The following is a 13,702-nucleotide window of genomic DNA, read 5'->3' on the forward strand; positions in this document are numbered from 1 at the left end:
GTTCCTAAAGGATTTATCACAATTCCTGCTGAGTATAACAGTATATGATTTCTAATAGTAAAAATACTTTTCAAGACATCAGATGTGCTATTGTTAAGCAAGAAGTTTTCATGCATTTTGGATGAAATCGCCCATCAGCTGCTAAGTCTAAATTTGGGGAAAAGATGGTGTTGGACTTGGAGGTTAACCCCAAAAAGGTATCATTTTTAAAATAGTTTTGAATATTTAAGTTTACTTAGTGAAAATTTTAAGGTTATTAAGATTTATTTAGTGATTACGAAGGGATGATGGGAAAGAATTGCTAGCAGCAATTCCTGATATTACTAACCCACTGTGTGTGTGTGTGCGTGCACAGAGTAATAAAAAAGCCTTGTACCTTTCCTACAGAGAGGGCCCCTTATTGTCCATTTTGGTGGCTTTACCCCCCTCCCCACCCATCTCACTCTCCCCCTCCTCTCACTTACCCCAACATTACTAGTGACTTATCAAAGGATCCCCTTCAACTATAAAACATGTTCTCCCTGTTTTATAGTTGAAGGGGGCAATTCTGGTAAATAAGATGTTCTCCACCTCATTGCCTTTCAACGCCATTCTGAGAGTCCTTAAAGATTACAGCGCTGGGCAACTGCCCAGCTGACATGCCCTATACTCTCTCTGGTTGCCCTTTTGAAGATAGAACGGTTCATTCTGTCTCCAGCCAACAAAGAGACCCTGCCTGTTGATTAATACAGGTAAACTTTTCCCCACAAATCAAAGCTCCCCATTCATGGTACTCTTGAAATAACTCTGGAAAGAGAAGACAGTCTTCTTTCTCTTATCCTCGTATTCTCCTTGAGCTTTTAAGAAGTCATATTTCATGAAGGATTTTTACAGTAAATCAGTCATGGCCTGGTACTCTTAATATCTCACTGTTTGAAAAGTGTTAAGGAAATTAACCCTCAGCTTTTAGAACTTAGGCGATTAAAGCTTCAAGTTATGACCACCAAGTGATATGACAGCTTAGAATTACCACAATTTGTAAATAAACACTGCATTTTTTTAACATCTTTATTGGAGTATAACTGCTTCACAATGGTGTGTTAGTTTCTTCTTTATAACAAAGTGAATCAGCTATACATATACATATATCCCCATATCTCCTCCCTCTTGCGTCTCCCTGCCACCCTCCCTATGCCACCCCTCTAGGTGGTCACAAAGCACTGAGCTGATCTCCCTGTGCTATGCAGCTGCTTCCCACTAGCCATCTATTGTACATTTGGTAGTGTATATATAAGTCCATGTCACTCTCTCAATTCGTCCCAGCTTACCCGTCCCCCTCCCCGTATCCTCAAGTCCATTCTCTACGTCTGCGTCTTTATTCATGTCCTGCCCCTAGGTTCTTCGGAACCTTTATTTTTTCTTTTTTTTTTTTTTAGATTCCATATATATGTGTTAGCATACGGTATTTGTTTTTCTCTTTCTGACTTATTTCAATCTGTATGACAGGCCCTATTTTGTTTTAATAATCAATAATAATCACAGTGTCTATACTTTTTTTTTCAATTTTCTTAAGACAGTTGCAAAATTCTGAAGATATCCATTAATATGATTTTGGCTTGTTAGATAGAGATAAATACCTTGTATATTCTCTTCATCCATGTACAAATTATTCCCTCATAATTTTAATATTACTTAATATCTATAATAAATCTGAGTTAATTGTAAATGTTAGAGATACAAAACCAAGCAGTACTCTAGGTATTATTTCAATGGGTTCCAGTGTTTTTATCCTCTTATTTAATAATCATTTCAAAAGTAATTACATTATCCCCAATTTTTGTGCTGAGAAACTAAGATATAAATTTTAAATAACCTGGATTCCAAATTGTGAAAAATTTAAAAAAACTATTAAGCATGATATTTATGTTGCAGAAGCTTGTAACAGTATGTATAACATGAAGTTATTTATAAAATCAGTATTCTAGAAATGGATTCTTAAAAATATTTTTTGTGTCCTAAGAGATTACTAAAGATAGCATTTCTGATGCCATTAAATGTTCAAACTTAGTAGGCCTATGTGACATTTTGCCATGCTTAAAGGGTCTGTCTGTAAGGTTATAGCAGCATTGTGGAGCATAATTAGCATAGAATAATGAGGTGAATCAACTACAAAGGGGGCCGACTTTTATATTGTTCCATATATAACTGAAATTTAATTAGTCATTGAAGAGTTTAGTAATAATAGAAGTTTCCAAGATCTACTATTCAACTTTATATTGTGAAAACCTATCGTATCAAAATGTAAAATTGAGTTTATTAACACATAAGTAAGAATTTGCAACTATGATATGGAATTATATGCATTAATATTTAAAACAGAAAATACAAGATAACCATTATTCTATAATGTCTCTTCTAAACACTCATCATTCATTCAATCAACAGCTGTTAAACATCTACTATGTCTAAGAAAACACAGTAAGTATTTTAGGTGACACTGTTAGAGCAGGCAGTTGGCAGAGAAAATGGGGCGAGGGCGCATGGGCCAGGTGGCAGGAAACCATACATCTTGTGGTGACAGGGGTCCTAGAGATAGACAAAGAAAGGTGGGAAAAGGTGGGAATATCCAGTGTCCAAATGTAAACTTTTGCTGATTATGTCTTCATTACAGTAAAATTAGCCTTGCAAATAAAAAGTACCCATCATGCACCAATGCCATGACACTTCCGATCAAGACTGAATAAGGACGAAAATCTCTCCTCCCCTCGGGAAGGTGGAGCTGGGATGAAAATCAGGAAATCTGACTCAAAACCCCTCCCTCCTCAATGGATATTCAGCCCAATCATTTTCACACCCCCATATAACCAGCTGGCCAAAGAAACTCAGGGCAGGTGCTCAATGAACCTGTCTGCTCTCCCCCTCCAGAGTGTAGGGTAGCTTAATAAATCCTCACTTTGCTTTCTTCACCTCCGTGTCTCATCTCTGAATTCTTTCTGAGATGAGACAAGAACCTACTCTCCGATAACAACATGAAATTGGATAAATGGCTAAAAGTACTCTTAAAGTTTCATAAAACTTTAAACTTTCTTTAAAAACTAAGGATCCTGGAAATTCCTTTTGAGTAGTCAAAATATAAATATAGGTAATATATAGTGTTGATTGCATTTCATTTTTTTCTATTTTAAATGAAAAAAGTGTAGGCTTTATAAAATCATTATTTATTCAAATTTCTCTAAACTTGAAACAAGATTTTTTAAAAAATATTATTTACATAAAAACAGTAGGTCTCAAGGAACTTCATGCACTTCAGAATAACCTGAGAACCTTAAAAGAAATTACATATTCCAGCATATTCTGATTCAATTGGTCTGCAATGTGGTCCAGGCAATAATATAAATTAAAATATAATTTTAAAGGTCCATAGTTAATTCTGACAAGCTGAGTATTTACAATGCTAAGTTGTAAACCCCTGAACACAGTTTTATAAGAAAATTATGGTTTAAAAGTCTGAAAGTATATACAGAAACTAATGTTCAGTTTAAATATTAAAATATATTTGATTTATCAGCATGTGAAATATTATAAAATTCACATCACTAATGGTAGTTTATATGAACAAGAAATAGATGTTTTCCCATCAGAATTTTTAGTGTGTGTGTGCATATACCATACATATATATATATATATATATATATTCGTGAATATACATACATGTATATATATACATATAAAAATATAATTTTTGTAGAAACTTCCATCGAATATCTCACATGTCTTACAAAGAATGATACATGTGCCTATAAAAAGGAAGGTCAGAATTAAACAAAGGGGATAATAGAAAGATGAAATGTGGAGGTAACTATTAACAGAGGATAAGTTCCATATTAATGTAGAAATTGTAGTCAAGAGAGCTATAGCAGTGCCTTGCTGTGCATGACACCCAAAAAAGAAACTAAGAAAAATATTTGCCAGATGGCTGTATGCAATGATATGAGTAAATTGGAAACAAGCCAATTTTTCTAAAATCTTTTCCTATATGTTAGAGGGCAGAAGCATCACCAGTTTGATAAAGGTTATTTCAAATAAAGTGAACAGTTTCATTTCAGTCTATGCAAATATTCACGGCAGAACCTAAGGGTCCATTTTAACCTCACTGCTAAGGTTAGATGATTTTTTTTATCGGAGTATTGGATAGAATCTAGGTCTGTTTGCCAGTGTGGCCTTCTTTCCAGCCTTTAAAATTATCCTAGGTTGACAACGTTATTTTAGAAAAAAAAAAAAAAAAAAAAAAAAGAGCAAAACTAGCTTCTACCCAATCAAAAAATGGGCAGAAGACCTAAATAGACGTTTCTCGAAAGAAGACATACAGATGGCCATGGGGCATATGAAAAGCTGCTCAACATCACTAATTATTAGAGAAATGCAAATCAAAACTACAACGAGGTTCACCTCACACCAGTTAGAATGGGCATCATCAGAACCTACAAACAACAAATGCTGGAGAGGGTGTGGAGAAAAGGCATCCCTTTTGCACCGTTGGTGGGAATATAAATTGATACAGCCACTATGGAGAACAGGATGGAGGTTCCTTAAAAAACTAAAAATAGAATTACCATATGACCCAGGAATCCCACTACTGGGCATATACCCAGAGAAAACCATAATTCAAAAAGCCACATGCACCCCAATGTTCATTGCAGCACTATTTACAACAGCCAAGTCATGGAAGCAACCTAAATGCCCATCAACGGATGAATGGATAAAGAAGATGTGGTACATATATACAATGGAATATTATTCAGCCATAAAAAGGAATGAAATTGGGTCATTTGTAGAGATGTAGATGGACCCAGAGACTGTCATACAGAGTGAAGTAAGTCAGAAAGAGAAAAACAAATATCGTATATTAATGCATATATGTGGAATCTACAAAAATGGTTCAGATGAACCGGTTTGCAAGGCAGAAATAGAGACACAGATGTAGAAAACAAATGTATGGACACCAAGGGGGGAAAGCGGGGGTAGGGGTGGGGTTGGTGGTTGTGGGATGAATTGGGAGATTGGGATTGACATATATACCACAATATGTATAAAATTGATAACTAATAAAAACCTGCTGTATAAAATAAAATAAAATAAAATTCAAATATAAAAAGAAAACTAGCTTCCAAAGAAATCCCTTTGTCTTAATTGATTTATATAAATTAGGTAGCACAAGGTTATAGAGAATATGTTTATTATCAGATATAACAAAATGATTGGAAATCTCAAAGATAAAATATGCCCATAAAAATAATTTCTGCAGCAACTATTTGGGGCACCAAAAATATCCACTTTATATTTTCATTATGTAGGCTTGGCTCGCTATAAATAACTGTCATGCTTAGATCTTACGTAGATAGATGTCAAGGTCAGAGCTTAAAACTACAATTGTAAGAACTAAGGAAGACCACAGTAGAATCACTTTTAGATGATAGTTGTGACCCAGTAAGTACACACATTTCAAAATGTAAGATGGAGAATATGTAGTAACCAGAAGTCAAAGTAGCCAAGTTTATCAGGAGATACTTATTGATATTCAATAAACACTTAATTGAATGAATGAATGACATTCAGTGTTAAACAAAGCATGGAAAATATTTTGTGATGTTATCAAAATCTTTTGTTGATTAATAAGAAGAAACACAAACAATATTAATTAGTATAAGTAAACTGAATTTAAATTGGTACGGTCCAAAGGACCATTCATATAAAATAAATGCTTAGTGAACTTAATTTCTAAACAAGCCTCTACATTTATAATACATATAACAATAAATCTATAATATAAATTGACCAACTGTAAATCACAATGATAGAACAATAATCAATTTCTCAAGATCAACATATTTTCTGAAGTAATCAAGAAAACCCTTACATTTTATTTATTTTAAGTACTGAGAATTATGCCAAGCAATAGTCAGCTGTGAAATTTTCACACTGTTTCCTAGCCTAGACCTTCTACAGCAAAATAGCATCACTTCAAGTTTTTTATTCCTTCATTCATCAAATATCAATTGAGCATCTACCATTTGTTGGGAAATGCTCTAGACCTGGGTATTCAAGAATGAATGATAGAAAATTTGTACCCTACAGGAAATCACATTACTGGGGCATTTTACTCACAATTTGCAACTTAACTTACTCTGAGATCAGTACTATATATATGAAATGATACCCTGAAAGAACTTAAGGCAGGCAAAATAAATGTCATTAAATCCATGTGTGAAAGTTTGTGTAGTTGACTCATGAACTTTCAGAAAATTATTCTAGAGTATAGAGGCCAATTTTTCAGATTTCCTAGGTGAAATGTACAAGAACAAGTAAAGAAACAAATAAGCAGATTTAGAGCTAGTTATTAATGACAGACAAGAAAACAAAGACAAGATAAAAACAAAAACAAAAAACATAGACCATATCTATAAGGAGCCAATTATTTAAAAGTCAAATTGCCTTTATATAGGAGTTTTTAGTCTTTTTTTTATTTTGAATTTTTTTTGTTAATGACTCACTTGAGAGTCTGGTAACTGTCTCAAAATTATATTTTAAATAAATTATAAATATGAACTAAATATATAATATGTATAATACAATAATACATTACACAACTACATATTTATATATAAGTATAAAATAGTTAAATGAATATAATATTAAATATAAAATAAGAGTCCAGGGGCTTCCCTGGTGGCGCAGTGGTTGAGAATCTGCCTGACAATGCAGGGGACACGGGTTCAAGCCCTGGTTTGGGAGGATCCCACATGCCGCGGAGCAACTAGGCCCGTGAGCCACAATTACTGAGCCTGTGCGTCTGGAGCCTGTGCTCCGCAACAGGAGAGGCCGTGAAAGTGAAAGGTCCACGCACCGCGATGAAGAGTGGCCCCCACTTGCCGCAACTAGAGAAAGCCCTCGCACGGAAACGAAGACCCAACACAGTCAAAACTAAATAAATAAATAAATAAAATTTGAAAAAAAAAAAAAAAAAAAAAAAAAAGAGTCCAAAAATACCAATTATATTTAAATAGAGTTCAGTTCATAAAATCACTGGTGTTCTTGGACCCTGTTCACTCTGTTCAAGTTTGCACAGTTCAGTAGCCTCTGTAATTGGAGACAAACAACTGGTATTCATAATGACGATCAAAGAAGCAAACAATTAAATCCAACCTACTCAGATAAAAAAGGTGGGAAAACATACATGTTAGAAAGTTATCTTTCTCAAACTGATGGAGAGCTGCTGCCCTCAACCAGTGGAAACAGACAATCTGAGGGTAGGTGTATCTCAAGGCATTAAAATGTATAGCCAGCGTTGGGGACAACTGCTCTATACTAACTACTTCATTGCAATTGTTGGGAAGATTTAAAAAATGCATAGTAGAAACAACTGGGGATGAACTACACTGTATATGCAGTTTAAGGATCGCAGCTATCCATTTAGTGGATATTTAAACTGCCTGAGTCTTCTAGCTTGTTTTTTCTGGATAATGTTTTTCTTTCCATTAATTGACTATACAAAGATATCATTGTTGACCTTTTTCTGTCAGAAAAAGGTCTGTGGTCATTTGTTGTTACTGAGCTGTATTTAGATTATACCTGAGCTAGGATTCTTAGTTTGTGAACTTGCTGTTCTATAATGCTAGACTTCACCCACTAATCATAGGAGATGGCATCTCTCTCCTTAAGAGGCATTCCTTGCTAAAAGGGAATGGGAGTAGCATAATTCAAGATCATGGTCTCGGGGACTTGTCTTGTCTTTAAGTACTGATCAACAATTTCAATCAGCCCAAAAAACAAGTTCCTTGGGACTAGAGGCAATAATCACATTCATAGCCTCACTTCTCACATCTCTTAATATCAGCTCATAAAAGAAACTGTAAATATGTATAGTAAAGAAATGGAATGAAAATGGGAAAATTGTTTTACTATGGAGATGGGGTTAATTATCTGTACCTATGGTATCAGCAAATATCTAATAAGGTCTCTCTCATTATATTCCATATTCATTATGTTATTTCAAAAAAACGGCTTAGAAGGTAAAATACGCATTAAAATCATAAATTTGTATTCTTGAATTATTTACTCATTACTATTATTTACTCATTTCTCTGACACAGATGGAGAAAAAAACCTATAGACACATTATCACTGCTCCCAGGATTTATAGTCTAAAGTTAGAAGAGTGTAAGATAAGAACACACACGCATACACATTTAAAAGACTGATTTTATTCCTCAAAGATGGAACCAAAATGTGGTTGAGAGGATTGAGGTTGAAAGAAGTAAAGGACTACATTAATTAGAAGATTTTTAGAACAATCACGTTTTGAGTCTTGTCACTAATTTATCCAATCATAACCTGATAAATAGAAGATAGCATTATAATTTAAACAGCAAATACAATTTTTGAAGATGTAGTTTGCATTTTCTGTGTATGCGAGTCCCTGTTCCATAGTCACCAGAAAGTGCCAAGGCTTTACAAATTATATCTGACAGGTTTCTCTGGCCCCTAATTGTCTTCTTTTTTATCTCTTAGGACTGGAAAACATAATAGCCAGAAAAATTACTAATGGAAGACAATGACGATTTCAATGTTCTTATTGGTATGGTGTTGTCTTATATGGAATTCTCAGAATCCACTCTTGAGGGTTGATTGACTACATGAGTCATGTCACTTCTGAGAAGCATCATGCAGTGTTTCCGGGTATGAAGTAAGTGTTGACTCCAATATAAGTTCATTTCATTGTTATCCAAAGAAAAGCACCCCTTTTCAAAGTACATTTTCTATTTATCTTTTCATGGTACTGTTACTAGGGGTCAAGCCAGGATTTCATGGGGATAGTGGATCTGTCAGCTAAGTTAGTCCAGTCTCAACTTTGCCTTGGTTTGTAATTCTCTTTCCTCTTTTTAGATCTACCTCCTTGAAAAAAAAAAAAAATTGAGACATTTTCTTATTAGAAACCCCTCAAACTTTGGGGGAAGTCTTGATGTAGTGGCAAAGAAATAATATTAATATGTATACCAATAAGATTATGAAAAATTGAATTATCTTAGTGTCATTTTCTCTTTCAATAGTCATTTATTAGAGTGTATAAGTCACTGTACAAATGCTATGCAGTATTCAAAGTTAGAGCTTCCAGGCTCTAACCTTAAGGTGTTTTGTCTAACAGGAAACACAAGATATGACATAAATAGCTCACATACATAAGCATTTTATAGGAAATTTAGACAATTATATAACAATTTAGACAATTATATAACAGGAATTTTAGACAATTATATAATTTTAGACAATTATATAATTGTTATAAAATCTATAACAATTTTAGACAATTATATAATTATATAAATAAAGCCTTATTTTATTTACAAAAAATAAGGCTTGTATGATAAAGCTTTTACATACAATCTGACATATACTTTATCCTATTACACTGAAAATCTCTATGCAGTAGTATATGTGCATTTCTTGTATAGATAATTTTATTTTATTATTGATATTATCTTGTGTTCTATTGAGGTCATGAAGTAAGCTCATCCACAGTTGGTTAAGTCCATATTTTAAATGAGGTCACTAAGATCAAGGTTAGTGGAATGTTAATTTTCTATTTATGTTTGCATTCCTTTTGTTTTATCCCTGAGATGATAGTAAAAACAGTTTTTTAATGTTCCATTCTGGTCTCTGACATTTACATTTGTTAAGAAATTATGTATCAAGTATCTGTTATCTGCCAAGCTCTGGGCCTGTTGATTTGGAGTACATCATATATTAATATACGGAGAAGCACAGGCAAGTTTATAGCCACATTGGGCAGGAGCCTTGAAAAACATGATGCCTTTTTCCGCTCCCATATCCTTAGACCAGTAGTTATTATTAACAGACCTTGAGAAGAAAGTTAATCTTGAGGACAAGAGTCAGAGTGGTAAAAATCATTTTTCCTCCATTGTTAGCCTTGGATGCCCAACATTTCATTTTATTAAGTGAATCAGCAGGTTTCCTTACAACTTCCAAAGCATTTTAATTCTATAAGGTCATGCCCTCTTCATGGTATGAAAGTGCTAATTCAATGTATTTCTGATATAGTTTTCTTCCCAGTAAAATACATTCTGGCCAACTTGAAAGAAAATATCTTTTTTGTTGTTGTTGTATTCTGCATGGTTATTCTAAATCAAAGTAAATGTAAAAGACAAACTTACACTAACTTTAATTGCATTAAAATGCAAATAGAATAAACAATATTAAATTTTTTTAAAAACAGACTTACCAAGGAAAATACATATTTAAAAAATTAAGTGGATTCTCTTTGGGTAGATGGGAAGCAGCTGAAACAAGGTCAAAATAATTCATATATATATATATATAAATAATTGATAAAGTGTTTTCTTATATATTACTTCCCATAGTCCTCACAAGAGTGATATAAACCAGGTAAAGTGGATGGTATTAATATTAACATAACTTAACAGAGGAAAAAACCAAGGCATGGAAAGTATCAGTTATATCCCTAGTCATAGTAATGTGGAGACAACTTTCAGACCCAATATTTTGTCACAGATGGTGCAGTGCTTTCCATTTCACCATGCCTACTGATATTTCAGTTCCATGTTAACTGAGTTCAAGAGAACTTTTAATTTTCCCTCAGCATTTCCCTGGCAAATTCCTCAGCTAAGTCTACTTTGAATTTCCTACTGACCTCAGTCATTTCTATACTGACAACTGTTTAGCCATGGAGTTGGAAGGAACTTGGCAAAGTGTATCCCTACTATGAAAGAGTGCAGAAAAAAATTTGCACTAGACCTTGTACAGTCATATTTTAGTTAGAAAATGTAATATCTTAATCAGAGTTTGAGCTTTGAAATCCCTGAATATTGCTTTAATTCTAGTCTCCTTCCTCTGCCCCCCATGACTTTATTCTTTGAAGATTTAGCAACAATGAGTCTTTCCTTTTGGCTCTAAAACATATTTAGTTTGTCTCACCACATTTTATTTTGAATGAATTTGTTTTTTTTTTAGAGGGGAACTGTGCTGTCCAGTTTCTGGTCCCCAAAGTACCACTGCCACGCCCAGTATTATTTGATACATAGACTAATTCACACAATAAGATACCCACTTGGGTCCTACTATAGGCTGAATGTTTGTGTCCGTGTAAAATGCACATATTGAAATTCTAGTGCCCAATGTGATGGTGTTAGATGGTGAGGCCTTTGGGAGGTGATTAGGTCATGAGTCTGGAGCCCTCATGAATGAAATTATAGTCCATAAAAGAGACCCCACAGAGCTCCCTGCCCTTCTGCCATGTGAGGATATAAGGAGAAGTCTGCTCACCCCACCATGCTGGCACCCTGATCTTGGACCTCCAGCTTTCAGAACGGTGAGCAATGAATTTCTGCTGTGTGTAAGCCATCCAGTCTGTGGTATTTTGTTATAGCAGCTTAAACAGACTAAAACAGCTCCTATAGAATTTGATCTTATGACCCTAAGGTCTAGATAGTAAATTTGTAGATCTCCATACTTCTGATATCATAACTTGATTCTCTGTGAAGACGATTCCAAGAGATATTTAGTGCCCAGGAGTCATCCCCTTTGGAAGGGAACTGAGGAATGCAAGATTGGGTAGGGGTAAAAATTCAACTGCAAGACAGGATGAAGGCCCAGTGGGTTCAGCAATCCTTAAAGGGAGCTATGGAAGTAAAATGCCCCATCAGAGTTATCTTGTAGCCGGCTGAAAAGCTCAGGTCCTTTTATTCCCACCTCACTCAGTCATTAGATGCAGGCTGCCCCTTGGGTGAGGTGAGACTCTGCAGTTAAAGCAATCCCTAAGTGGAGACTAACAGCTGAAGTCTGTCTCCTGACAAAACCCCCAGAAGCAGGAGCAGCAAATCCTTTCTTGAGGGGGATCTGAGTGATGCTTCTCCATGTTCATTACCTGATATAGCCTGACTCAAGCCACAGTGTGTTTGGTTAGAATTTAGATCAACTAGGTTCACAAAAGCTTCACACTTTGATCCAGCTTAAGATGATTGGGAATGTGAGTTATATATTTTAGAATTCAGATTATCTTAATAACTCGAAGTCAGATATTAACCCTATCAAAACTTTAAAGTCTCTCCATCCCCACCACAAGTACAAAAGGTCAGTTTAGCTCACACAGCTTTATTTCACATTCAGCCAATTCCTTCATAGGTTTGGCATATCTGAAGGTATAATTGAGAAAATATTACTGGAGTCTGACTAATATTTCATCTTCACACTTGTAACTGTTTATTACAGTTACAGCAATGATATCTGCAACACTGCACATACTCTCAAGATGCATGTTGAAGAGCGAGTTGATCAAACACACATCAGAATAATTTTTACTCACTATATATTTATCATTTTATATGAAACAGAAAGTGTCTTCCAGGTTCTAGACCTGGTCTTTTTACATTGTCTATAAAAGTCTAGTTAATGATGTTGTATTAATGTTAAATTTTAGAATTCCATGCCTTTGAGATGATTTACTACAGAGTCCCATGCCACAAAAATATAGTTATTTTGAAAAGAAAATACACACAGTCAACTAATTATTCTACTTTTCCCTTTTGACTCTAATTTTTAATTGAATATGTTAGGTTCTTATGCAGGTGCTTCTGTATAGATCTTTAAGAATAAAATAAATACCTGAAACATTTTCTGCAGAACAATTTTACTTAAAGGCATAAACATGGAATACTTTTTAATTCAGATTTATTCTTTTTTCTTTTATTCTATACTTTAGGACACGAAGTGGTATAGTTCCTACATAACACTTATATAGTTTCTGCATAGAGTTTCCTTGTGTTTTTATTTGTTTCCCTACTGAAATATGGCAATAAAAATGCAGGATGTTTGCTAATGTTCTCCACTTCTTCATTGTCTCAGTGGTTGCTGTAAAACTTATTCCCTCACCCTAAATTTACAATAACATTTCTTCCCCTCTTATTATCATCAAGCACACCTTGAGTCTCAGTTTTCTTGTGGTTCAGCTCTAGTTAATTATTTACATTCTAAAATACTGAAATCTATTGCATATAAACTTGTATTTCTTATTTTAATCTTGCAAATTCTCAATGTCGTAACTACCAGTAAGCTTTACTACTGCTATTGGGCTCTGGAGACACACATGATCATATAACAGAGTAGTTAGGATGATACTGGGTTTGCCACTCACTATCTAAATTACTTTGGACAAGTTAATTAAACTCTTTGTCTCTCTATCTGAGTTTTCTCACCTCTAGAATGGGAGATAAACCTACTGATTATGAAAATTAATAAGTTAATAGATGTAAAGAGTTTAAGTCAAGTCCTAGTATATATTATCAGAACTCAACGATTCTGATTTTAAATGGTGCCATATGTATACATGCCACACACACAAATATACATACATCAAAGTCACTCTAGCCTGGAATGCTTTTCTAATAAATTAAAGAAACAACAAACCATATGGTATGTACAAGAAAACCATATTCTAATTAAAATTATGGTTTTAATAAAAAATAAATTAGAGTTATTCGCTAAGGTTAGAATTAGTACTATTACAGGCCAATTTTATACAGTGGTAAACTATCTCAAATGATACAATTAAATGTGGGTTGTTTTTATTATCATATATTGTTTTTTCTCTCTTTTTGTAAATTTGTTTTTGTAAAATTGTGATCTTCTCAC

Source organism: Eubalaena glacialis, chromosome 6, assembly GCF_028564815.1.
Source record: "Eubalaena glacialis isolate mEubGla1 chromosome 6, mEubGla1.1.hap2.+ XY, whole genome shotgun sequence".
Lineage (NCBI taxonomy): Eukaryota > Metazoa > Chordata > Mammalia > Artiodactyla > Balaenidae > Eubalaena > Eubalaena glacialis.